The 25,372-nt window shown below is 40.2% G+C and overlaps 1 protein-coding gene across 3 annotated transcripts in view; it reads right to left on the reverse strand.

Annotated features, from left to right (window-relative positions):
* The window catches only part of flr (actin-interacting protein 1 flr), a gene marked incomplete at its 5' end in the record, with an annotated part of 240,820 nt that overhangs the window by 157,583 nt on the left and 57,865 nt on the right, over nucleotides 1–25,372 (reverse strand).

Consider the following 25,372-nt stretch of genomic DNA (forward strand, 5'->3'; position numbering starts at 1 on the left):
ACCCTGCCTAACGATACTAATCCGTTCCTGAGAGCTCATCTTTAGCCGAAATTATCATTAGCCGAATTAATTTTTCCCATAAGAAATAATGGAAATCCAATAAATCCGTTCCAGACAGCCAAATTAAAAAAAAAAAAAATCATGAAATATACATTTCCCTACAAAGAAAACAATGAGACATGCACAATAACTACATAAATTAATGTTAAAATGACACTTCCCTTTATTGAAGAGTACTGATGAGTGATGAGACACTGTTTTTCTTGAACACTCTGGGATTTTCAGAGTGATGCATGAGTAAAGGCTTCACTTTGCAATCCCCACTAGCACTACAACATAACATGAGTTAGCCTGTCTTTCACAGGCTTGTGTCCTGGGAGTGCCTTTTCCTCCTGAGTAATGTAGGTCCTCTTTGGCATTTTCTTCCAGAGCAGGCCTGCTTCATCACAGATGAACACTTGTTGGGGTTGGAATTTTTCAGCTTCACCATGCCTTATCGCACTGTGTATGCCACTACAACCTCTGCTGGCCTTAAATTCACCAATATGAGCACTAGTTCCAGGCATTTTTTCCTGTTCACCAGGGTGTTAGTCGACTGTTGAGGGTCGCATCCTGGGGGACAAGATTAAGGACCCCAACAGAAATAAGTTACAGTCCTCGATGATGCACTGGCTTTCTTGGGTTATCCTGGGTGGCTAACCATCTGGGGTTAATTATTTCTCGGTATTTGTTTCCCATTAAGCCACACCAACAACACACTCTCCACATCTTCGAGTAGTACAGCTGACGGTGGTGGAGCAACAGCTGATGGTGGTGCAGCAACAGCTGACTGTGGTGCAGCCGCAGCTGTCCGTGATGCAGCAACAGCTGACGGTGGTGCAGCAGCAGCTGACTGTGGTGCAGCAGCAGCTGACCGTGGTGCAGCAGCAGCTGACCGTGGTGCAGCAGCAGCTGACCGTGGTGCAGCAGCAGCTGACCGTGGTTCAACAACAGCTGACAGTGGTGCAGCAACAGCTGACCGTGGTGCAGCAACAGCTGACGGTGGTGCAGCAACAGCTGACTGTGGTCTCAGTAGTAGTAACCAGTTACCAGTGTACTAGTAGTAACCAGTTACCAGTAACCAGTGTACCAGTAGATGACTCGCTACCAACCGTCTCTGCCTGAATCACTGTCTGTATTCATATTGTGCTGACCACAGCAGTATTCAAAGACCCCCTCACATATGGGTACTGTGGGCGGTCAGTTATACGAGAGTGAGCAAGGAGGCAGGACACGGCTGTTTGGCTCTTCCATACTTACCGTTATAATATACGTACTTTGTGCGGTCAGTTATACGAGAGTGAGCAAGGAGGCAGGACACGGCTGTTTGGCTCTTCCATACTTACCGTTATAATATACGTACTTCCAGCCTACGTGAGTATTACTTTACCCTATCCACGTGTTCGAACCCCACATGATAGTGGTGCAGCAACAGCTGACTGTGGTGCAGCAACAGCTGACTGGGGTGCAGCAACAGCTGACTGTGGTGCAGCAGCAGCTGACCATGGTGCAGCAGCAGCTGACCGTGGTGCAGCAGCAGCTGACCATGGTGCAGCAGCAGCTGACCGTGGTGCAGCAGCAGCTGACCATGGTTCAACAACAGCTGACTGTGGTGCAGCAACAGCTGACGGTGGTGCAGCAGCAGCTGACTGTGGTGCAGCAACAGTTGATGGTGGTGCAGCAACAGCTGACCATGGTGCAGCAACAGCTGACTGTGGTGCAGCAGCAGCTGACTGTGGTGCAGCAGCAGCTGACCGTGGTACGATAGTACATTTTTCTCACCCTTTTTACATATAATCGCTTGAGAGATGGTATCTCCTGCTATCTGTTTATCGTTTATATACACCAATAACAGTCTCTCAACATCTTCGAGTACTTGCGATCTCTGTTTCGAAAACAAACTTGCACCTTTTGCAAGAACAGCTTCCTTGATTGCAGTTTTGTTGGCCACAATAGAAGCGATGGTTGACTGGGGTTTGGTATACAACCTGGCCAGCTCTGAGACATGCACTCCACTTTCGTATCTCTTTCTTCATTTCAATAGTAATTTTCACCCTTTTTACCACAGGGTTGGCACTAGAAGCTTTCTTGGGGCCCATGGTGACTTATTTTGCAGCTACAATCACTAAAAACACCGTGACAATATGAAATGTACCGAATGTATGTGTGGATGCGACCGCACTGGTTGGCTTGTAAATATTGGCACCCAGGGGAGCAGCTGAGGTGCGCACAGGCCACACGTGGGACACGTCCCAGATGAATCACGTGAGGCGAGGCAAAATTTTTGCGTTAAAATGTATCGTATGGAGGATTTAACGTAACGCGATGCCATCGTAAGGCAGGGGTCCACTGTATATGGAATAGGTGGTAGGTTACTAAATGCTGTAAAGAGTTTTTATGAGGATAGTGAGGCTCAGGTTAGGGTGTGTAGAAGAGAGGGAGACTACTGCCCAGTAAAAGTAGGTCTTAGGCAGGGATGTGTAATGTCACCATGGTTGTTTAATATATTTATAGATGGAGTTGTAAAAGAAGTAAATGCTAGGGTGTTCAGGAGAGGGGTAGGATTAAATTATGGGGAATTAAATACAAAATGGGAAGTGACACAGCTACTTTTTGCTGATGATACTGTGCTTATGTGAGATTCTAAAGAAAAATTGCAAAGGTTAGTGGACAAATTTGGGAGTGTGTGTAAAGGTAGAGAGTTGAAAGTGAACACAGAAAAGCGTAAGGAGATGAGGGCATCAAATGATTTAGATAAAGGAAAATTGGATATCAAATTGGGGAGGAGTAGTATGGAAGAAGTGAATGTTTTCAGATATTTGGGAGTTGACGTGTCAGCGGATGGATTTATGAAGGAAGAGGTTAATCATAGAATTGATGAAGGAAAAAAGGTGAGTGGTGCACTGAGGTATATGTGGAGGGAAAAAAATGTTATTTATAGAGGCAAAGAAGGGAATTTATGAAAGTATAGTAGTACCAACACTCTTATATGGGTGTGAAGCTTGGGTTGTAAATGCTGCAGCGAGGAGGCGGTTGGGGGCAGTGGAGATGTCCTGTCTAAGGGCAATATGTGGTGTAAATATTATGCAGAATATTCGAAGTGTGGAAATTAGGAGGTGTGGAGTTAATAAAAGTATTAGTCAGAGGGCTGAAGAGGGTTTGTTGAGTGGTTTGGACATTTAGAGAGAATGGATCAAAGTAGAATGACATGGAGAGCGTATAAATCTGTAGGGCAATGAAGGCGGGGCAGGGGTCATCCTCAAAAAGGTTGGAGGGAGGGGTAAAGGAGGAGGTGTGGGCGAGGGGGTTGGACTTCCAGCAAGCGTGCGCGAGCGTGTTAGATATTAGTGAGTGGAGACGAATGGTATTTGGGACCTGACGAGCTGTTGGAGTGTGAGCAGGGTAATATTTAGTGAAGGGATTCACGTAAACCGGTTATTTTATATAACCGGACTTGAGTCCTGGAAATGGGAAGTACAATGCCTGCACTCTAAAGGAGGGGTTTGGGATACTGGCAGTTTGGAGGGATATACTGTGTATTTTTATACGTATATACTTCTAAACTGTTGTATTCTGGGCACCTCTGCAAAAACAGTGATTATGTGTGAGTGAGGTGAATGTGTTGAATGATGATGAAAGTATTTTCTTTTTGGAGATCTTTCTTTTTGGGTCACCCTGCCTTGGTAAGAGACGGCCGACTTGTTGAAAAAAAATAATAATAATAATAATAATAATAATAATACACCTACCATCCGACTTACGACCAAGCTTGGTTCCGACCAACCGGTCGTAAGCCAAAATGGACGTAAGTCGAACCTTTGAAAATTACCCACATATTGGGTAGGACAATGTCAAACCTTTCCTATATAAACTACCTACATAGTAATGTACAATCATTATTTCATTCTTTTTACCATAATTTACTTACATTGTTATATTTTAATTATTTATGTACTGTATATAATGTATACATGGAAGTGAACTGTATTGTAAATTTTACATCGCATACAGTATCATATGTTACTGTTATCTTTATGTATTGTTGACCCAGTGGAATGGGAGAATACCACTGGTAGAGTCATCCTACCAGAATGTAGTATAACCTATACCCTAAGTAAAGAGAAACAACTCTGGAACACGTGTAATACGTATCCGGCTGGCTGACTGGCTGACCGAATGTGGCTGTCTCTCTCTATATCTATCTCTCTGTATCTATATCTGTATCTATCACTCTCTCTATCTATCTCCCTCTGTATCTCTCTCGCTCTGTATCTCTCTCTCTCTGTATCTCTCTCTGTATCTATCTCTCTCTGTATCTATCTCTCTCTGTATCTCTCTCTCTCTGTATCTCTCTCTCTCTGTATCTCTTTCTCTCTGTATCTCTCTCTCTCTCTGTATCTATCCATCTATCTCTCTCTGAATATCTCTCTCTCTCTCTCTCTCTCTCTCTCTCTCTATATATATATATATATATATATATATATATATATATATATATATATATATATATATATATATATATATATATATATATATATATATATATATATATATGGTGTAGGAGGTAGGTTACTGAAAGCAGTGAAGAGTTTTTACGAGGATAGTGAGGCTCAAGTTAGAGTATGTAGGAAAGAGGGAAATTATTTCCCAGTAAAAGTAGGCCTTAGACAAGGATGTGTGATGTCACCGTGGTTGTTTAATATATTTATAGATGGGGTTGTAAGAGAAGTAAATGCGAGGGTCTTGGCAAGAGGCGTGGAGTTAAAAGATAAAGAATCACACACAAAGTGGGAGTTGTCACAGCTGCTCTTTGCTGATGACACTGTGCTCTTGGGAGATTCTGAAGAGAAGTTGCAGAGATTGGTGGATGAATTTGGTAGGGTGTGCAAAAGAAGAAAATTAAAGGTGAATACAGGAAAGAGTAAGGTTATGAGGATAACAAAAAGATTAGGTGATGAAAGATTGAATATCAGATTGGAGGGAGAGAGTATGGAGGAGGTGAATGTATTCAGATATTTGGGAGTGGACGTGTCAGCGGATGGGTCTATGAAAGATGAGGTGAATCATAGAATTGATGAGGGAAAAAGAGTGAGTGGTGCACTTAGGAGTCTGTGGAGACAAAGAACTTTGTCCTTGGAGGCAAAGAGGGGAATGTATGAGAGTATAGTTTTACCAACGCTCTTATATGGGTGTGAAGCGTGGGTGATGAATGTTGCAGCGAGGAGAAGGCTGGAGGCAGTGGAGATGTCATGTCTGAGGGCAATGTGTGGTGTGAATATAATGCAGAGAATTCGTAGTTTGGAAGTTAGGAGGAGGTGCGGGATTACCAAAACTGTTGTCCAGAGGGCTGAGGAAGGGTTGTTGAGGTGGTTCGGACATGTAGAGAGAATGGAGCGAAACAGAATGACTTCAAGAGTGTATCAGTCTGTAGTGGAAGGAAGGCGGGGTAGGGGTCGGCCTAGGAAGGGTTGGAGGGAGGGGGTAAAGGAGGTTTTGTGTGCGAGGGGCTTGGACTTCCAGCAGGCATGCGTGAGCGTGTTTGATAGGAGTGAATGGAGACAAATGGTTTTTAATACTTGACGTGCTGTTGGAGTGTGAGCAAAGTAACATTTATGAAGGGATTCAGGGAAACCGGCAGGCCGGACTTGAGTCCTGGAGATGGGAAGTACAGTGCCTGCACTCTGAAGGAGGGGTGTTAATGTTGCAGTTTAAAAACTGTAGTGTAAAGCACCCTTCTGGCAAGACAGTGATGGAGTGAATGATGGTGAAAGTTTTTCTTTTTCGGGCCACCCTGCCTTGGTGGGAATCGGCCGGTGTGATAATAAAAAAAAAAAAATATATATATATATATATATAGGTAGTAGGTTGGTAGACAGCAACCACCCAGGGAGGTACTACCGTCCTGCCAAGTGAGTGTAAAACGAAGCCTGTGATTGTTTTACATGATGGTAGGATTGCTGATGTCTTTTGTCTGTCTCATAAATATGCAAGATTACAGGCATGTCTTGCTACTTCTACTTACACTTAGGTCACACTACACATACATGTACACATTTATTTATACACACTCATCTGAGTTTTCTTTGATTTTATCTTAATAGTTCTTGGTCTTATTAATTTTCCTTTTATATCCATGGGGAAGTGGAATAAGAATCTTTCCTCCGTAAGCCATGCGTGTTGTAAAAGTCAACTAAAATGCCGGGAACAATGGGCTAGTGAAACAAAGCTGAAGGGGGTGGGAGAGTTTCAGTGGAGAGGAATAAATGGGATTAGGTCAGGGGTTTCAAATAGAGTTAGAGCTAAAGAAGGAGTAGCAATAATGTTGAAGGATAAGCTATGGCAGGAAAAGAGGGACTATAAATGTATTAATTCAAGGATTATGTGGAGTAAAATAAAGATTGGATGTGAAAAGTGGGTTATAATAAGCGTGTATGCACCTGGAGAAGAGAGAAGTGTAGAGGAGAGAGAGAGATTTTGTGAAATGTTGAGTGAATGCGTGGGGAGTTTTGAACCAAGTGTGAGAGTAATGGTGGTTGGGGATTTCAATGCTAAAGTGGGTAAAAATGTTATGGAAGGAGTAGTAGGTAAATTTGGGGTGCCAGGGGTAAATGTAAATGGGGAGCCTTTAATTGAGCTATGTGTAGAAAGAAATTTGGTAATAAGTAATACATATTTTATGAAAAAGAGGATAAATAAATATACAAGGTATGATGTAGCACGTAATGAAAGTAGTTTATTAGATTATGTATTGGTGGATAAAAGGTTGATGGGTAGGCTCCAGGATGTACATGTTTATAGAGGGGCAACTGATATATCGGATCATTATTTAGTTGTAGCTACAGTTAGAGTAAGAGGTAGATGGGAAAAGAGGAAGGTGGCAACAACAAGTAAGAGGGAGGTGAAAGTGTATAAACTAAGGGAGGAGGAAGTTCGGGTGAGATATAAGCGACTATTGGCAGAAAGGTGGGCTAGTGCAAAGATGAGTAGTGGGGGGGTTGAAGAGGGTTGGAATAGTTTTAAAAATGCAGTATTAGAATGTGGGGCAGAAGTTTGTGGTTATAGGAAAGTGGGGGCAGGAGGAAAGAGGAGTGATTGGTGGAATGATGAAGTAAAGGGTGTGATAAAAGAGAAAAGGGTAGCTTATGAGAGGTTTTTACAAAGCAGAAGTGTTATAAGAAGAGCAGAGTATATGGAGAGTAAAAGAAAGGTAAAGAGAGTGCAAAAGGAGAGCAGATGATAGAGTGGGAGAGGCACTGTCAAGAAATTTTAATGAAAATAAGAAAAAATTTTGGAGTGAGTTAAACAAGTTAAGAAAGCCTAGGGAAAATATGGATTTGTCAGTTAAAAACAGAGTAGGGGAGTTAGTAGATGGGGAGATGGAGGTATTGGGTAGATGGCGAGAATATTTTGAGGAACTTTTAAATGTTAAGGAAGAAACAGAGGCAGTAATTTCATGCACTGGTCAGGGAGGTATATCATCTTTTAGGAGTGAAGAAGAGCAGAATGTAAGTGTGGGGGAGGTACGTGAGGCATTAAGTAAAATGAAAGGGGGTAAAGCAGCTGGAACTGATGGGATCATGACAGAAATGTTAAAAGCAGGGGGGGATATAGTGTTGGAGTGGTTGGTACTTTTGTTTAATAAATGTATGAAAGAGGGGAAGGTACCTAGGGATTGGCAGAGAGCATGTATAGTCCCTTTATATAAAGGGAAAGGGGACAAAAGAGACTGTAAAAATTATAGAGGAATAAGCTTACTGAGTATACCAGGAAAAGTGTACGGTAGGGTTATAATTGAAAGAATTAGAGGTAAGACAGAATGTAGGATTGCGGATGAGCAAGGAGGTTTTAGAGTGGGTAGGGGATGTGTAGATCAGGTGTTTACATTGAAGCATACATGTGAACAGTATTTAGATAAAGATAGGGAAGTTTTTATTGCATTTATGGATTTAGAAAAGGCATATGATAGAGTGGATAGAGGAGCAATGTGGCAGATGTTGCAAGTATATGGAATAGGTGGTAAGTTATTAAATGCTGTAAAGAGTTTTTATGAGGATAGTGAGGCTCAGGTTAGGGTGTGTAGAAGAGAGGGAGACTACTTCCTGGTAAAAGTAGGTCTTAGACAGGGATGTGTAATGTCACCATGGTTGTTTAATATATTTATAGATGGGGTTGTAAAGGAAGTAAATGCTAGGGTGTTTGGGAGAGGGGTGGGATTAAATTATGGGGAATCAAATTCAAAATGGGAATTGACACAGTTACTTTTTGCTGATGATACTGTGCTTATGGGAGATTCTAAAGAAAAATTGCAAAGGTTGGTGGATGAGTTTGGGAATGTGTGTAAAGGTAGAAAGTTGAAAGTGAACATAGAAAAGAGTAAGGTGATGAGGGTGTCAAATGATTTAGATAAAGAAAAATTGGATATCAAATTGGGGAGGAGGAGTATGGAAGAAGTGAATGTTTTCAGATACTTGGGAGTTGACGTGTCGGCGGATGGATTTATGAAGGATGAGGTTAATCATAGAATTGATGAGGGAAAAAAGGTGAGTGGTGCGTTGAGGTATATGTGGAGTCAAAAAACGTTATCTATATATATATATTATATATATATTATGTATTATATATTTTTTTTAGTATATATATATAGTATATATATAATATATTTAAAATATATATATATATATAATATATATATAATATATAATATATATATAATACATATATATATATATATATATATATATATATATATATATATATATATATATATATATATATATATATATATATATATATATATATATATATATATCTGTATCTGTATCTGTATCTCTCTCTCTCTCTCTGTCACAGGTACAGGAAGGCCCCGCTTTACGGTGTTTCACTTTACAGCGTTCCGCTAATACGGACATTTCAAATTATGACCAAAACTCGCTATACGGCTCCCCCCACCTACTTTCTAATACGGTCACCGTGCCCCACCCTGTTTGTTTACATTCTCCATGAGCTCAGTAAGCACTAAGTCTCTCCATTTTGTCTGGAAACTCCAAAATTTCAAATGTTTTTAAAAGTTATTTCATATTTTATATATACTCTGATAATTATACTTATGTATACCTGTACCTAAATAAACTTACATACTGTGCTGGCATGCAGGTACACATTAAAATTGGTAAGTGTCTTATGTCTCCAGACGTCATATTAGTAATGATAATAATAATCATCGAGTCATTTAAATGTCGTATATTACGTTAATATACACATTTTCATTAATCCATCCATGATATTTTTTTCGAAATTATATAATAAACACAATACATAACATATAAATAAGATAAATACACCCCACAGTAGAATAAATAAACATAAATGTGAGATGTGGTAGCAGACGACTTGCACAAGTGACGCCATATTAGAAATGATGATAATAATAACAATAATCACCGAGTCTCATTAAATGTCGTATATTACATTAATATACACATTTTCATTAATCCATCCATGATATTTTTTTTCAAAATTATATAATAAACACGATACATAACATAAAAAGATGATAAATACACCCCACAATAGAATAAATAAACATAAATATAAGATGTGGGAGCCACATAACTTGTACAAGTGACGGCAAGAATAACATTTTCTCTAATCTAACATAAGAGAAAATGTGTTACTGGGGGTAACTGTAGAAAATTATTCCTTTCGTATGTATGTAAGTAAGTTTATTCAAGTACAGTGGACCCCCGCATAACGGACGCCTTGCATAGCGGACAATCCGCATAGCGGACGCTTTGATCGCTAAAATTTTGCCCCGCATAGCGCCCAAAAACCCGCTCAGCGGCCTTCGTCCGAGACGCGTCCAATGTGCGGCCTGAGCCACGCTCACATGTTCCGCGGGTGGCATTGTTTACCAGCCAGCCTCCGCGGTAACATCCAGCATACAATCGGAACATTTTGTATTATTACAGTGTTTTTGGTGATTTTTTTCTGGAAAATAAGTGACCATGGGCCCCAAGAAAGCTTCTAGTGCCAACCCTACAGCAATAAGGGTGAGAATTACTATGGAGATGAAGAAAAAGATCATTGATAAGTATGAAAGTGGAGTGCGTGTCTCCGAGCTGGCCAGGTTGTATAATAAACCCCAATCAACCATCGCTACTATTGGTGGTACAGCTGCTGCTGCTGCTGTATCACCGTCAGCTGCTGCTGCACTGTCAGCTGCTGCTGCTGTACCACCGTCAGCTGCTCCTGCTGCTGTAGTACCGTCTGCTGCTGCTGTAGCATCATCTGCTGCTGCTGTAGCATCGTCTGCTGCTGCTGTAGCATCGTCTGTTGCTGCTGTAGCATCGTCTGTTGCTGCTGTACCACCGTCAGCTGCTGCTGCTGCTGTAGCATCGTCTGCTGCTGCTGCTGCTGTAGCATCGTCTGCTGCTGCTGTAACATCGTCAGTTGCTGCTGTAGCATCGTCTGCTGCTGCTGTAGCATCGTCTGTTGCTGCTGTAGCATCGTCTGCTGCTGCTGCTGCTGTAGCATCGTCTGCTGCTGCTGTAACATCGTCAGCTGCTGCTGCTGCTGCTGTACCACCGTTGTTGGTGTGGCTTATTGAGAATACCAAGAAACAATTAACCCCAGAGGATTTGCCACCCAGGATAGCCCAAAAAAGTCAGTGTCATCGAAGACTGTCTAACTTATTTCCATTGGGGTCCTTAATCTTGTCTCCCAGGATGCAACCCACACCAGTCGACTAACACCCAGGTGAACAGGGAAAATGCCTGGAACTAGTGCTCATATTGGTGAATTTAGAGCCAGCAAAGGTTGGTTTGAGAGATTTAAGAATCGTAGTGACATACACAGTGTGATAAGGCCTGTTCTGGAAGAAAATACCAAACAGGACCTACAGTACTCAGGAGAAAAAGGCACTCCCAGGACACAGTGTCTCATCAGTCATTGCTGCATCTTCAATAAAGGTAAGTGTCATTTATTCTTCATTTAGTAGAGTAGTACATGCACAATATATATTGTGCATGTACTACTCTACTATTGTGCATGTATCCTTCTCTTTGTGTGTAGGAAAATGTATATTTCATGTGGTAAAAATTTTTTTTTCAAACTTTTGGGTGTCTTGCACGGATTAATTTGATTTCCATTATTTCTTATGGGGAAAATTCATTCACATAGCGAACATTTCGCATAACAGCCAGCCCTCTTGCACGGATTAAGGTCGCTATGCGGGGGTCCACTGTATACACAAATACAGTTACATAGATTATCATACATAACAACATACGTGTAGAGAACCTAGGATAACCCAAAAAAGTCAGTGTGACTTATTTCCATTGCCTTCACTCAGAGCTTCATTTCTTCTCAAAATGATGTTACATGAGAATGGGAGTGTTCTTCTTTATTAATTCTACCGTATCAATGTAGAGACAACCTGTACACAATGTAACTTGTACACAAACCAGACGTGTACACTTCGTTTGTTTACAAAACTTACGTTCGCCTGGTTTGTTTACATAACTCTGCGCCTGTCCCCTCTTATGTACTCATTCTTTCTTTCTCTCATTTATTCGTTTTATCTCATTTACTTACTCCTGACCCTACATTAAGACTACAAATATTTTAAGGTAAGTAATGAGTGAACTGTATATACATTTTATCGCTCTGGGATGCTTAAATATCATAGAATAGTATGTGTGGGTGGGGTGGCCTGGTAAGGTAGCCTGGCTATTACCATACATACAACACTTGATTTCTTACAATAAATACTACTTGTCTCACCCTAGATTATGACTATAAATATTTTAAGGTAAGTAATGAGTGCACTATGTGTGTATTGTACTTTTTTATTGTTTTTTGATGCCTGGTTCTATTGCTAACTTAATATATGTTAGTGTAAACTTGTTATCTAGTGTTTGTATGCATTTATAAGTGGAAAAAAAGGGTGTTCCACTTTACGGCGGTTTCCACTTTACGGTGGTAGCCTGGAACCTAACCTGCCGTATAAGTGGGGCCCTCCTGTACACGTAAGTCAAGTTATCATACATATTATAAATTACCTAGGATAATCCAAAAAAGCCATACAAAGTGCAATACAGTGGATATGTGCTCCAGTGCCCTAAATTAATAATATTAATAATAATTATTATTATCATTACAATAATACATATGTACTACTAATAATATTATTATTATTAAGCTATAATATAATAATCCTGTCCACTCATTACTTACCTTAAAATATCTGTAGTCTTAATGTAGAGTGAGAGGTGAGTAAACAAGATTAAATGAATAAATGTGAGAGAGAGAATGTAGAATGTTCACAAGTTACGTAAACAAATGTTGTTGTTGTTGTTGTTGTTACCAGCCCGGACACGAATGGTTTCTGTTCACTCTGTCAAGCCGACCAGAAAAACATCTCATATTTGTTAATTTATATGTGGGAGACGGCCGACTTGTTGAAAAAAAAAAAAAAAAAAAATGTTATATAGAATGTTTATTACATAATTTTGAAAAAAAAATCATAGATGGATTAAGCAAAATGTCTATATTAATGTTTTATACATTTAATGCGCCTCAGTGATTATTATTGTTATTATCATTATTAATATGGCGTCTTCAAGACCAATTACTCTTAATGAGTGGCTCTAAGACAGACAAGCAGACAGAAAGACAGACACAGGTAGACACACAGGTAGACATAAAGACAGACACACAGGGAGACAAAGACACACAGGTAGACAGAAAGACACACAGGTAGACAGAAAGACACACAGGTAGACATAAAGACAGACACACAGGTAGACAGAAAGACAGACACACTGGTAGACAGACAGATAAACAGACACACAGAGATACAGACACACGCAGATATACAAGCAGACAGATACAGACAGGTTTACGTGCAACAGTGAAAACAAATAGAGAGTCCGAGAGTAAGAGCCTTTGTTGCCACAATCTCCAGTGCAAGATTCAGACTTCATCTTAGGGGCCATGGTGAAATTTACTGTCCAGTTAGTACAGTTAATACAGTATGATGCTGCTGATCGAGCAGGATTACTCAAACTGATGCTGCCTGCATGACGCATTGCTGCCACGAGTATTGTCAAATATTGTACAGTGGTGTGCATCAGCCGGCCCAGCCTAGCTGCCAGATGCATGGTCGTAAGTCGAGTGGACGTATGTCGAGCAGGTCGTAAGTCGGATGGTAGGTGTAATAATAATAATAATAATAATAATAATAATAATAATAATAATAATCACTCTGAGGTGCATTAAATGCCATATAAAATGTTAATACAGTGGAACCTCCACTTGCGACTGCATCCACGTGAGAGTTTTTCCAAATACAAGCAGCTGCTCGGTCGATTTTTTGCTTCCAGATGCGAGCGGGCCTCAATGGAGGTTAATTGACACTGGTGAGAGGGCTCTTGCTCTTGATCTAGGGAATTGGATCTCAGATGTTTGTTGGACTATCTTACTGAAACTTGGGGAATGTATGATGCTTCTTAACTTACACCAAAAATGAAAGAAATCGGACCATAAATAGCGGAGTTCACTTCTCAGCCATTAGCCTCCCCTTAGCAGTATATTTTCATATGGTTTTTATGGTTGTATTCTCGTTTTATTTGGTCTCGTGTGATAGAAGATCTACTACAAAAATAAATATGATTTTAATTGGTTTCACGATGAAAAGTACCTTGAAATTGAGCTCAAAATAGCAGAAATGCTCGATTCTTTGGCAACATTAGTGGTAGACATCATGAGGTAGCAGTGGCAGACAACATGAAGCAGCAGTGACAGACAACATGAGGTAGCAGTGGCAGACAACATGAGGCAGCAGTGGCAGACAACATGAGGCAGCAGTGGCAGACAACATGAAGCAGTAGTGACAGACAACATGAAGCAGCAGTGGCAGACAACATGAAGTAGCAGTGGCAGACAACATGAAGCAGCAGTGACAGACAACATGAAGCAGCAGTGGCAGACAACATGAAGCAGCAGTGACAGACAACATGAAGCAGCAGTGACAGACAACATGAAGCAGTACTGGCAGACATCATGAGGTAGCAGTGGCCGACAACATGAAGCAGCAGAGGCAGACAACATGAAGCAGCAGTGGCAAAGTGTAGCATTAAGAATGTAGCAATTAAGTGTAGCAATTAAGTGAAGCATTAAGAGTGTAGCACTTATAAGTCACTCTGACTTTTTTGGGTTATGCTAGGTTCTCTACACATGCAGTCAGAAGCAGGAATGGCTGCTGTGGTGGCCCTATAAATCCCAACAACACTGGCTGCTGTCACCACCACTAGCCACATTCTAGTGTACATATCATGTTTCTATGTTATTAACGTTGTTTATTATGTCATATTACATGAATTGTGATAGATAAATAAGCTGTAGAGTTGATATTAGGGAAATTATTGAAGTATTTTCTCGTGCCTAGAATTCCACTGAACGAATTAATTCCATTTCAGTTAATTTAAACGAGGAAAATTGACTCTGCGAAAGAGCAAATCCAGTTGCGAGCAAGGTCATGGAACGGATTAAACTCTAAAGTAGAGGTTCCACTGTATAGACATTATGCTTAATCCATCTATGATTTTTTTTTTCAAAATTATATAATAAACACGCTATGTAACGTATAAATTAACATATATATGAGATGTTTTTCCAGTTGGCTTGACAGAGTGAACAGAAACCATTCGTGTCCGGGCTGGCAACAACAACAACTGGTTTGTTTACAAAACTCACGAACCTTCTATTCTCTCATTCTCTCCCTTGTTTATTCATTTAATCTTGTTGACTCACCTCTCACTCTACATTAAGACTACAGATATTTTAAGGTAAGTAATGAGTAAGCACTATATTATAGTTTAATAATATTATTATTATTATTAACATTAGTAATAACATTAGTAATAACATTAGTTATTTTCATATAGTCGGACTTGAGTCCTGGAAATGGGAAGTACAATGCCTGCACTTTAAAGGAGGGGTTTGAGATATTGGCAGTTTGGAGGGATATGTTGTGTATCTTTATATGTGTATGCTTCTAGACTGTTGTATTCTGAGCACCTCTGCAAAAACAGTGATAATGTGCGAGTGTGGTGAAAGTGTTGAATGATGATGAAAGTATTTTCTTTTTGGGGATTTTCTTTCTTTTTTTGGGTCACCCTGCCTCGGTGGGAGACGGCCGACTTGTTGAAAAAAAAAAAAAAAAAAAAAAAATTAGTAATATTGTAATAATTATTATTGCAATAATACATAATAATAATTATTATTACAATAATACGTAATAATAATTACAATAATACGTAATAATAATTACAATAATACGTAATAATAATTACAATAATACATAATAATAATAATAATTATTACAGTGGACCCCCGCATAACGATGGCATCACATAGCGATTATTTCGCATACCGCTTACTTTAATTGCAAAAATTTTGCCTCACATACCGCTTAAAAACCCGCTTACCGATTTTCGTCCGAGACCCGTCCAATGTGCGGCCTGAGCCACGCTCACATGTTCCGCCGGTGGCATTGTTTACCAGCCAGCCTCCGCGGTAACATCCAAGCATACAATCGGAATATTTCGTATTATTACAGTGTTTTCGGTGCTTTTTCTGGAAAATAAGTGACCATGGGCCCCAAGAAAGCTTCTAGTGCCAACCCTACAGCAATAAGGGTGAGAATTACAATAGAGATGAAGAAAAAGATCATTGATAAGTATGAAAGTGGAGTGCATGTCTCCGAGCTGGCCAGGTTGTATAATAAACCCCAATCAACCATCGCTACTATTGGTGGTACAGCTGCTGCTGCTGCTGCACTGTCAGCTGCTGCTGCTGCTGCACTGTCAGCTGCTGCTGCTGCTGTAGCACCGTTGTTGGTGTGGCTTATTGAGAATACCAAGAAACAATTAACCCCAGAGGATTTGCCACCCAGGATAACCCAAAAAAGTCAGTGTCATCGAAGACTGTCTAACTTATTTCCATTGGGGTCCTTAATCTTGTCTCCCAGGATGCAACCCACACAAGTCGACTAACACCCAGGTGAACAGGGAAAAATGCCTGGAACTAGTGCTCATATTGGTGAATTTAAAGCCAGCAAAGGTTGGTTTGAGAGATTTAAGAATCGTAGTGGCATACACAGTGTGATAAGGCCTGTTCTGGAAGAAAATGCCAAACAGGACCTACAGTACTCAGGAGGAAAAGGCACTCCCAGGACACAGTGTCTCATCAGTCATTGCTGCATCTTCAATAAAGGTAAGTGTCATTTATTCTTCATTTAGTAGAGTAGTACATGCACAATATATATTGTGCATGTACTACTCTACTATTGTGCATGTATCCTTCTCTTTGTGTGTGGGAAAATGTATATTTCATGTGGTAAAATTTTTTTTTTCATACTTTTGGGTGTCTTGCACGGATTAATTTGATTTCCATTATTTCTTATGGGGAAAATTCATTCACATAGCGATTATTTCGCATAACAATTACCCCTCTTGCACGGATTAAAATCGTTAACCGGGGGTCCACTGTATTATTAATTTAGGGCAATGGAGCACAGATCCACTGTATAGCACTTTGTCTGGATTTTGGGGGTTATCCTAGATAATTTACACTGTGTATGATAACTTTACTTACGTGTACCTGTGAGAGAGATATATAGATAGACAGATAGATCCAAATTCAGTCAGTCAGGCATCCAACCACCCACCTACCCAACCAGCCGGTCTGCTAGCCAGCCAGCCAGCCGAATGCATATTACACATGTTGCAGAGTTGTTTCTCTTTACTTATTGTATAGGTTATAGTACATTCTGGCAGGATGACACTACCAGTGGTATTCTACCATTCCACTGTGTCAACAGTACTTAAAGATAACAGTAACATATGATACTGTATGAGATGTAAAATTTACAATACAGTTCACTACCATGTATACAAAATATACGGTACATAAATGATTAAAATATATGAATAGAAGTAAATTATGGTATAAACAGAATGAAATACATAATGATTGTACATTACATTACAGTACTATGTAGGTAGTTTATATAGCAAAGGTTTGACATTATGCCATACCCAGCATGTTGGCAATTTTCAAAGGTTCAACTTTCGTCCATTTTGACTTACGACCAGTTGATCAGAACCAAGCTCCGTCTTAAGTCGGATGGTACCTGCAATTTATACAGGAGATAAGAGGAAATAAAGGAGAACAAGAACTATTATGAAAATAGAAGAAAACCCAGATGGGTGTGTAAATGTGCGTGTGTGTACATGCATGTGTAGTGTGACCTAAGTGTAAGTAGCAATACGATGACAGTGAATATGTTTCCTTTTTTTTTCGGGGCTCGACCTTAGTAAGAGACAGCCTATGTGTTTTTCAAAGTCTCCCACCAGGGCAGGCAGGGTAACCCCCCAGAAAAAAAAAAAAAAAAAAAAAAAAAAAAAAAAAAAAAAAAAAAGAGGATAAATACACAAACCATAGGTAGTAGTTTAGTAGACAGCAATCACCCAGAGACATACTACTGTCCTACCAGGTATGTGTAAAATGGAAGCCAGTAATTGTTTTACATGATGGTAGGATTGCTGGTGTCTTTCTGTTTCATAAACATGCAAGATTTCAGGTACATCTTGCTACTTATACTTACACTTAGGTCACACTACACATGCACGTACAAGCATATATATACACACACCCCTCTGGATTTGTTTTCTTATTGGTTCTTGTTCTTGTTTATTTCCTCTTCTCTCCATGTCCCATAGCTTGATAGCTGGCGCACTCAGCTCACACATTGAGGTCCGGGGTTCGAAAACATTAGGATGTTTCCATAAGACTTCTGCTGTCCCTGTTCACCCATCAGTATACAATGGGTACCTGGGTGTTAGTCGACTTCTGTGGGTCACATCGTGGGACAAAACTGACCTAATTTGCCTGAAATGCTCTGCATAACAAGCGGCTTTCTATATACTGTAGTAGAATGTCACTGATGTCAGCTAGGCTTGTATACCTTGTACATGTACTTGAAGAAATAGATATATTATATTATGGGGAAATGGAACAGACTTCTTCCTCCGTAAGCCATGCTTGTCATAAGAGGCGACTAAAATGCCAGGAGCACGGGGCTGGTAATCCCTTCTCCATATAAATTACTAAATTTATAAAGAGAAACTTTTGTTTTTCTTTTTGGGCCACCCTGCTTCGGTAGGACACAGCTGATGCAATGAAGGAAGAGGAAATATTTTTGTTTTTTTCAACAAGTCAGCCGACAAAAAAAAAAAAAGAAAATCCACAAAAAGAAAATACTTTCATCATCATTCAACAATTTCACTTCACTCACACATAATCAATGTCTTTGCAGAGGTGCCCAGATACAACAGTTTAGATGTCCCCTCCAAACTGCCAATATCCCAAACCCCTCCTTTAACCCTTTCAGGGTCGAGAGGCCCTCTCCTAAATTTGTTCATAGGGTCGAAAATTTTTCGGAAAAGAAAAAAAAACTTATGAAATGATAGAGAATCTTTTCCCGATCATAATAACACCAAAAGTATGAAATTTGATGGAAAACTTAGAGAATTATGCTCTCGCGAAGTCAGCGGTCTCGACGATGTTTACGCATCGGTGATCTCGCCAACTTTGACCCCTATTTTCAGCCAATTCCAGTGTATTAGTCAACAAAAATCATGCAACTATAATGCAGAACTCAATTTTTCACCGAATGAGAAGCAAGAAACCACCCATTTACCGATTTAAACTATTCAATAAAGTGGTCAGAAATTGGCAATTTTGCCAATTTCACACAAATTTCAAAAGATGCCAATTTCCAAATAGGGTGCAGAATAAACAAGACAGACATTCCTGACACTAAAATAACATTTTCTCTGTTCATTAGTCACATACCAAGGCCAATCTTACATTTCTTTTGCTTTCCACTTTGAATTTTTATTCTCACACAAAAAAAAAAAATAATGTAAGATTTACTGTTATGCAGACTGCTGCATTAGTGTAGAAATGGTATAAATAATATCAGAGCACTTGTGAAAGAATATTAGACTCACCACTTGACGCGTTTTGGACGTGTAGCATGATTTGCTTACTTTTGAGCTTTGGCAATAATCGAACATTTCTGCTACTATGAGCTCAATTTCTGTAATATGTCTTCCACTCTATAAAATGAGACCAGGAAAACTAGAATACAACCATTAATACCATACGAAAATTCAGTGCAAAGTTGCCGTTTTAAACCAAAAACACAAAGTTTTTTTTTCTCATTATGCACTGTGTGCTGCAGGATTTATTTTATACTGTGCACATTGACCACATAGACCCATTCTTTCATATGTAGGCCTACCAGCTTTCACTAGATTTGAAGGCGCTAGAATTTACGTGTGCCAGTACGTCAATAACCCTGGTGCGTAAGATGTACTAGTACGTCGGAAACCCTGAAAGGGTTAAAGTGCAGGCATTGTATTTCCCAATTCCAGTACTCAAGTCCGGTTATATAAAAATAACCGGTTTCCCTGGATCCCTTCACAAAATATTACCCTGCTCACACTCCAACAGCTCGTCAGGTCCCAAAAACCATTTGTCTCCATTCACTCCTATCTGACACGCTCACAAGTGCTTGCTGGAAGTCCAAGCCCTTCGGCCACAAAACCTCTTTTACCCCCTCCCTCCAACCTTTTTGAGGATGATCCCTATCCTGCCTTTCTTCCCCTACAGATTTATACGCTCTCCAAGTCATTTTACTTTGATCCATTCTCTCTAAATGACCAAACCACCTCAACAACCCCTCTTCAGCCCTTAGTAATTCCACACCTCCTACTAATTTCCACACTCCGAATTCTCTGCATAATATTTACACCACACACTGCCCTTAGACAGGACATCTCCACTGCCTGCAGCTGCCTCCTCGCTGCAGCATTTGCAACCTAAACTTCACACCCACATAAGTGTTGGTACCACTATACGTACTCTCATACATTACCTTCTTTGCCTCCATGGATAACGTTTTTTTGTCTCCACAGATACCTCAATGCACCACTCACCTTTATTCCTTCATTAATTCTATGGTTAACCTCATCCTTCATAAACCCATCTGCTGACAAGTCAACTCCCAAATATCTGAAAACCTTCACTTCTTCCATAATCCCTTTCTCCAATGTGATGCCCAATTTTTCTTTACCCAAATCATTTGATGCCCTCATCACCTTACTCTTATCTATATTCACTTTCAACTTTCTACCTTTACACACCTTCCCAAACTCGTCCACTAACCTTTGCAACTATTCTTTAGAATCTCCCATAAGCACAGTATCATCAGCAAAAAGTAACTGTGTCAACTCCCATTTTGTATTTGATTCCCCATAATTTAATCCCACTCCTCTCCCGAACACCCTAGCATTTACTTCTTTTACAACCCCATCTATAAATATATTAAACAACCATGGTGACATTACACATTTCTGTCTAAGACCTACTTTTACAGGGAAGTAGTCTCCCTCTCTTCTACACACCCTAACCTGAGCCTCATTATCCTCATAAAAATTCTTTACAGCATTTAATAACTTACTACCTATTCCATATACAGTGGACCCCCGCATAGCGACCTTAATCCGTGCAAGAGGGCTGGCTGTTATGCGAAATGTTCGGTATGCGAATGACTTTTCCCCATAAGAAATAATGGAAATCAAATTAATCCGTGCAAGACACCCAAAAGTATGAAAAAAAAATTTTTACCACATGAAATATACATTTTCCTACACACAAAGAGAAGGATACATGCACAATAGTAGAGTACTACATGCACAATATATATTGTGCATGTACTACTCTACTAAATGAAGAATAAATGACACTTACCTTTATTGAAGATGCATCAATGACTGATGAGACACTGTGTCCTGGGAGTGCCTTTTCCTCCTGAGTACTGTAGGTCCTGTTTGGCATTTTCTTCCAGAACAGGCCTTATCACACTGTGTATGCCACTACGATTCTTAAATCTCTCAAACCAACCTTTGCTGGCTCTAAATTCACCAATATGAGCACTAGTTCCAGGCATTTTCCCTGTTCACCTGGGTGTTAGTCGACTGGTGTGGGTTGCATCCTGGGAGACAAGATTAAGGACCCCAATGGAAATAAGTTAGACAGTCTTCGATGACACTGACTTTTTTGGGTTATCCTGGGTGGCAAATCCTCTGGGGTTAATTGTTTCTTGGTATTCTCAATAAGCCACACCAACAACGGTGGTACAGCAGCAGCAGCAGCAGCTGACGGTGGTACAGCAGCAACAGACGATGCTACAGCAGCAACAGACGATGCTACAGCAGCAGCAGATGATGCTACAGCAGCAGCAGCAGCTGACGGTGGTACAGCAGCAACAGACGATGCTACAGCAGCAACAGACGATGCTACAGCAGCAGCAGACGATGCTACAGCAGCAACTGACGATGTTACAGCAGCAGCAGATGATGCTACAGCAGCAGCAGCAGCAGACGATGCTACAGCAGCAGCAGCAGCTGACGGTGGTACAGCAGCAGCAGCAGCAGCTGACGGTGGTACAGCAGCAGCAGCAGCTGTACCACCAATAGTAGCGATGGTTGATTGGGGTTTATTATACAACCTGGCCAGCTCGGAGACACGCACTCCACTTTCATGCTTATCAATGATCTTTTTCTTCATCTCCATAGTAATTCTCACCCTTATTGCTGTAGGGTTGGCACTAGAAGCTTTCTTGGGGCCGATGGTCACTTATTTTCCAGAAAAAATCACCAAAAACACTGTAATAATACGAAATGTTCCGATTGTATGCTTGGATGTTACCGCGGAGGCTGGCTGGTAAACAATGCCACCGGCGGAACATGTGAGCGTGGCTCAGGCCGCACATTGGACGCGTCTCGGACGAAGGGCGTTGAGCGGGTTTTTGGGCGGTATGTGAGGCAAAATTTTTGCGATCAAAGCGTCCGGTATGCAGATTGTACGGTATGCAATGCGTCCGGTATGCGGGGGTCCACTGTACTTGCAACATCTGCTACATTGTTCCTCCTATCCACTATCATAGGCCTTTTCTAAATCCATAAATGCAATGAAAACTTCCCTACCTTTACCTAAATACTGTTCACTTATATGCTTCAATGTAAACACTGGATCTACACATCCCCTACCCACTCTAAAGCCTCCCTGCTCATCTTCAATCCTACTCTCTGTTTTATCAGCAATTCTTTCAATAATAATCCTACCATACACTTTTCCTGGTATACTCCGTAAACTCATTCCCCTACAATTTTTACAAGCTCTTTTGTCCCCATTACCTTTATATAAAGGAACTATACATGCTCTCTGCCAATCCCTAGGTACCTTCCCCTCTTTCATACATTTTTTAAACAAAAATACCAACCACTCCAAAACTATATTACTCTCGCTTTTAACATTTCTGTCATGATCCCGTCAGTTCTAAAAGAAATATACAAGCATAATATAAAGATATATACAAATAATATAGAGATATACACAAATGATCCTAGGTAGTAGGTTGGTAGACAACAACCGCCCAGGGAGGTACTACCGTCCTGCCAAGTGAGTGTAAAACGAAAGCCTGTAATTGTTTTACATGATGGTAGGATTGGTAGTGTAGTTTTTTCTGTCTCACAAACATGCAAGATTTCAGGTACGTTGTCATGCCCCTATGGTTAACCTTCCTTTAATATTACATTGCGGTCATTTCCTTTAATAGCTAAATTGGAAATGAACGTCCTTGTATTATTAAGATTATTTCTTATTAACAATTATAATTTATGTAACATGGCCATGATAAGTTTAATTGGAGCTATAGTAACCTGCCTGCCGCCCGGTGTGCCGGTGTGTAGTTAGCCGTGATGTTCGATGGTTATACCCCCCCCGTCCCCCCCCCCCCCCCCTTTATGTTCAACTACTCTACTGAGTGTTGGTGAGTCACGTCACGTGACCCACTTTACCTGTATGCTCATGGTTGAGGGACGAGCAGTGAAGAAGTAGCAGCCAACGAGAACACTCCTGCTCGTCTCTGGTAACTGGCCAAGGTTTATTAGCCGGCCTGGACAAATTCTGTTTTATTCTGACTGCTTCCAATTGGGAAAAAAGACTTTATGCATTAAAGTATTCTCCATTTATATATATGTTATATCTAGGATCTCCTCCTAATCGTCTCTTTTGAAAGCCTTGTGTATTTGTGGGATACTATAGAAGAAACATGTATTCTTAACTTGTATACGATAATTCGTATATTATAACTGGCTTTTGTTATATTATTAATATACTTAATTAAAATTAAGCATTCCGGAGGATCATTATTATTACCCTAACCTCTCTGACCAAAATTGTTATGCTCTAAAAAGAAGGAAATAGTTGTTACAATACTTGGAGTGTAACATACGTCTTGCTATTTCTACTTACACTTAGGTCACACTACACATACATGTACAAGCATATATATATACACACACCCCTCTGTGTTTTCTGCTATTTTCTTTCTAGTTCTTGTTCTTGTTTATTTCCTCTTATCTCTATGGGGAAGTGGAACAGAATTCTTCCTCCGTAAGCCATGCGTGTCATAAGAGGTGACTAAAATGCCGGGAGCAAGGGGCTAGTAACCCCTTCTCCTGTATATATTACTAAATGTAAAAGGAGAAACTTTTGTTTTTCCTTTTGGGCCACCCCGCCTCGGTGGGATACAGCCAGTGTGTTGAAAGAAAGAATATAAAGATATATACAAACAATATAAAGATTTTTTTTTTTTTTTTTTTTTCAACAAGTCGGTCGTCTCCCACCGAGGCAGGGTGACCCAAAAAAAAAGAAAGAAAATCCCCAAAAAGAAAATACTTTCATCATCATTCAACACTTTCACCACACTCACACATTATCACTGCTTTTGCAGAGGTGCTCAGAATATAACAGTTTAGAAGCATATACATATAGAGATACACAACATATCCCTCCAAACTGCCAATATCCCAAACCCCTCCTTTAAAGTGCAGGCATTGTACTTCCCATTTCCAGGACTCAAGTCCGACTATATGAAAATAACTGGTTTCCCTGAATCCCTTCACTAAATATTACCCTGCTCACACTCCAACAGATCGTCAGGTCCCAAGTATCATTCGTCTCCATTCACTCCTATCTAACACGCTCATGCACGCTTGCTGGAAGTCCAAGCCCCTCACCCACAAAACCTCCTTTACCCCCTCTTTCCAACCCTTTCGAGGACGACCCCTACCCCTCTTTCCTTCCCCTATAGATTTATATGCTTTCCATGTCATTCTACTTTGATCCATTCTCTCTAAATGACCAAACCACCTCAACAACCCCTCTTCTGCCCTCTGACTAATGCTTTTATTAACTCCACACCTTCTCCTAATTTCCACACTCCGAATTTTCTGCATAATATTTACACCACACATTGCCCTTAGACAGGACATCTCCACTGCCTCCAACCGTCTCCTCGCTGCTGCATTTACCACCCAAGCTTCACATCCATATAAGAGTGTTGGTACTACTATACTTTCATACATTCCCTTCTTTGCCTCCATAGATAACGTTTTTTGACTCCACATATACCTCAACGCACCACTCACCTTTTTTCCCTCATCAATTCTATGATTAACCTCATCCTTCATAAATCCATCCGCCGACACGTCAACTCCCAAGTATCTGAAAACATTCACTTCTTCCATACTCCTCCTCCCCAATTTGATATCCAATTTTTCTTTATCTAAATCATTTGATACCCTCATCACCTTACTCTTTTCTATGTTCACTTTCAACTTTCTACCTTTACACACATTCTCAAACTCATCCACTAACCTTTGCAATTTTTCTTTAGAATCTCCCATAAGCACAGTATCATCAGCAAAAAGTAACTGTGTCAATTCCCATTTTGAATTTGATTCCCCATAATTTAATCCCACCCCTCTCCCGAACACCCTAGCATTTACTTCTTTTACAACCCATCTATAAATATATTAAACAACCATGGTGACATTACACATCCCTGTCTAAGACCTACTTTTACCGGGAAGTATTCTCCCTCTCTTCTACACACCCTAACCTAGGTAGTAGGTTGGTAGACAGCAACCGCCCAGGGAGGTACTACCATCCTGCCAAGCGAGTGTAAAATGGAAGCCTGTAACTGTTTTACACGATGGTAGGATTGCTGATGTCTTTTGTCTGTCTCATAAACATGCAAGATTTCAGGTACGTCTTGCTACTTCTACTTGCACTGAGGTCACACTACACATACATATACAAGCATATATATATACACACCCCTCTAGGTTTTCTT

This window comes from Cherax quadricarinatus, chromosome 40, assembly GCF_038502225.1.
Source record: "Cherax quadricarinatus isolate ZL_2023a chromosome 40, ASM3850222v1, whole genome shotgun sequence".
Taxonomy (NCBI): Eukaryota; Metazoa; Arthropoda; class Malacostraca; order Decapoda; family Parastacidae; genus Cherax; species Cherax quadricarinatus.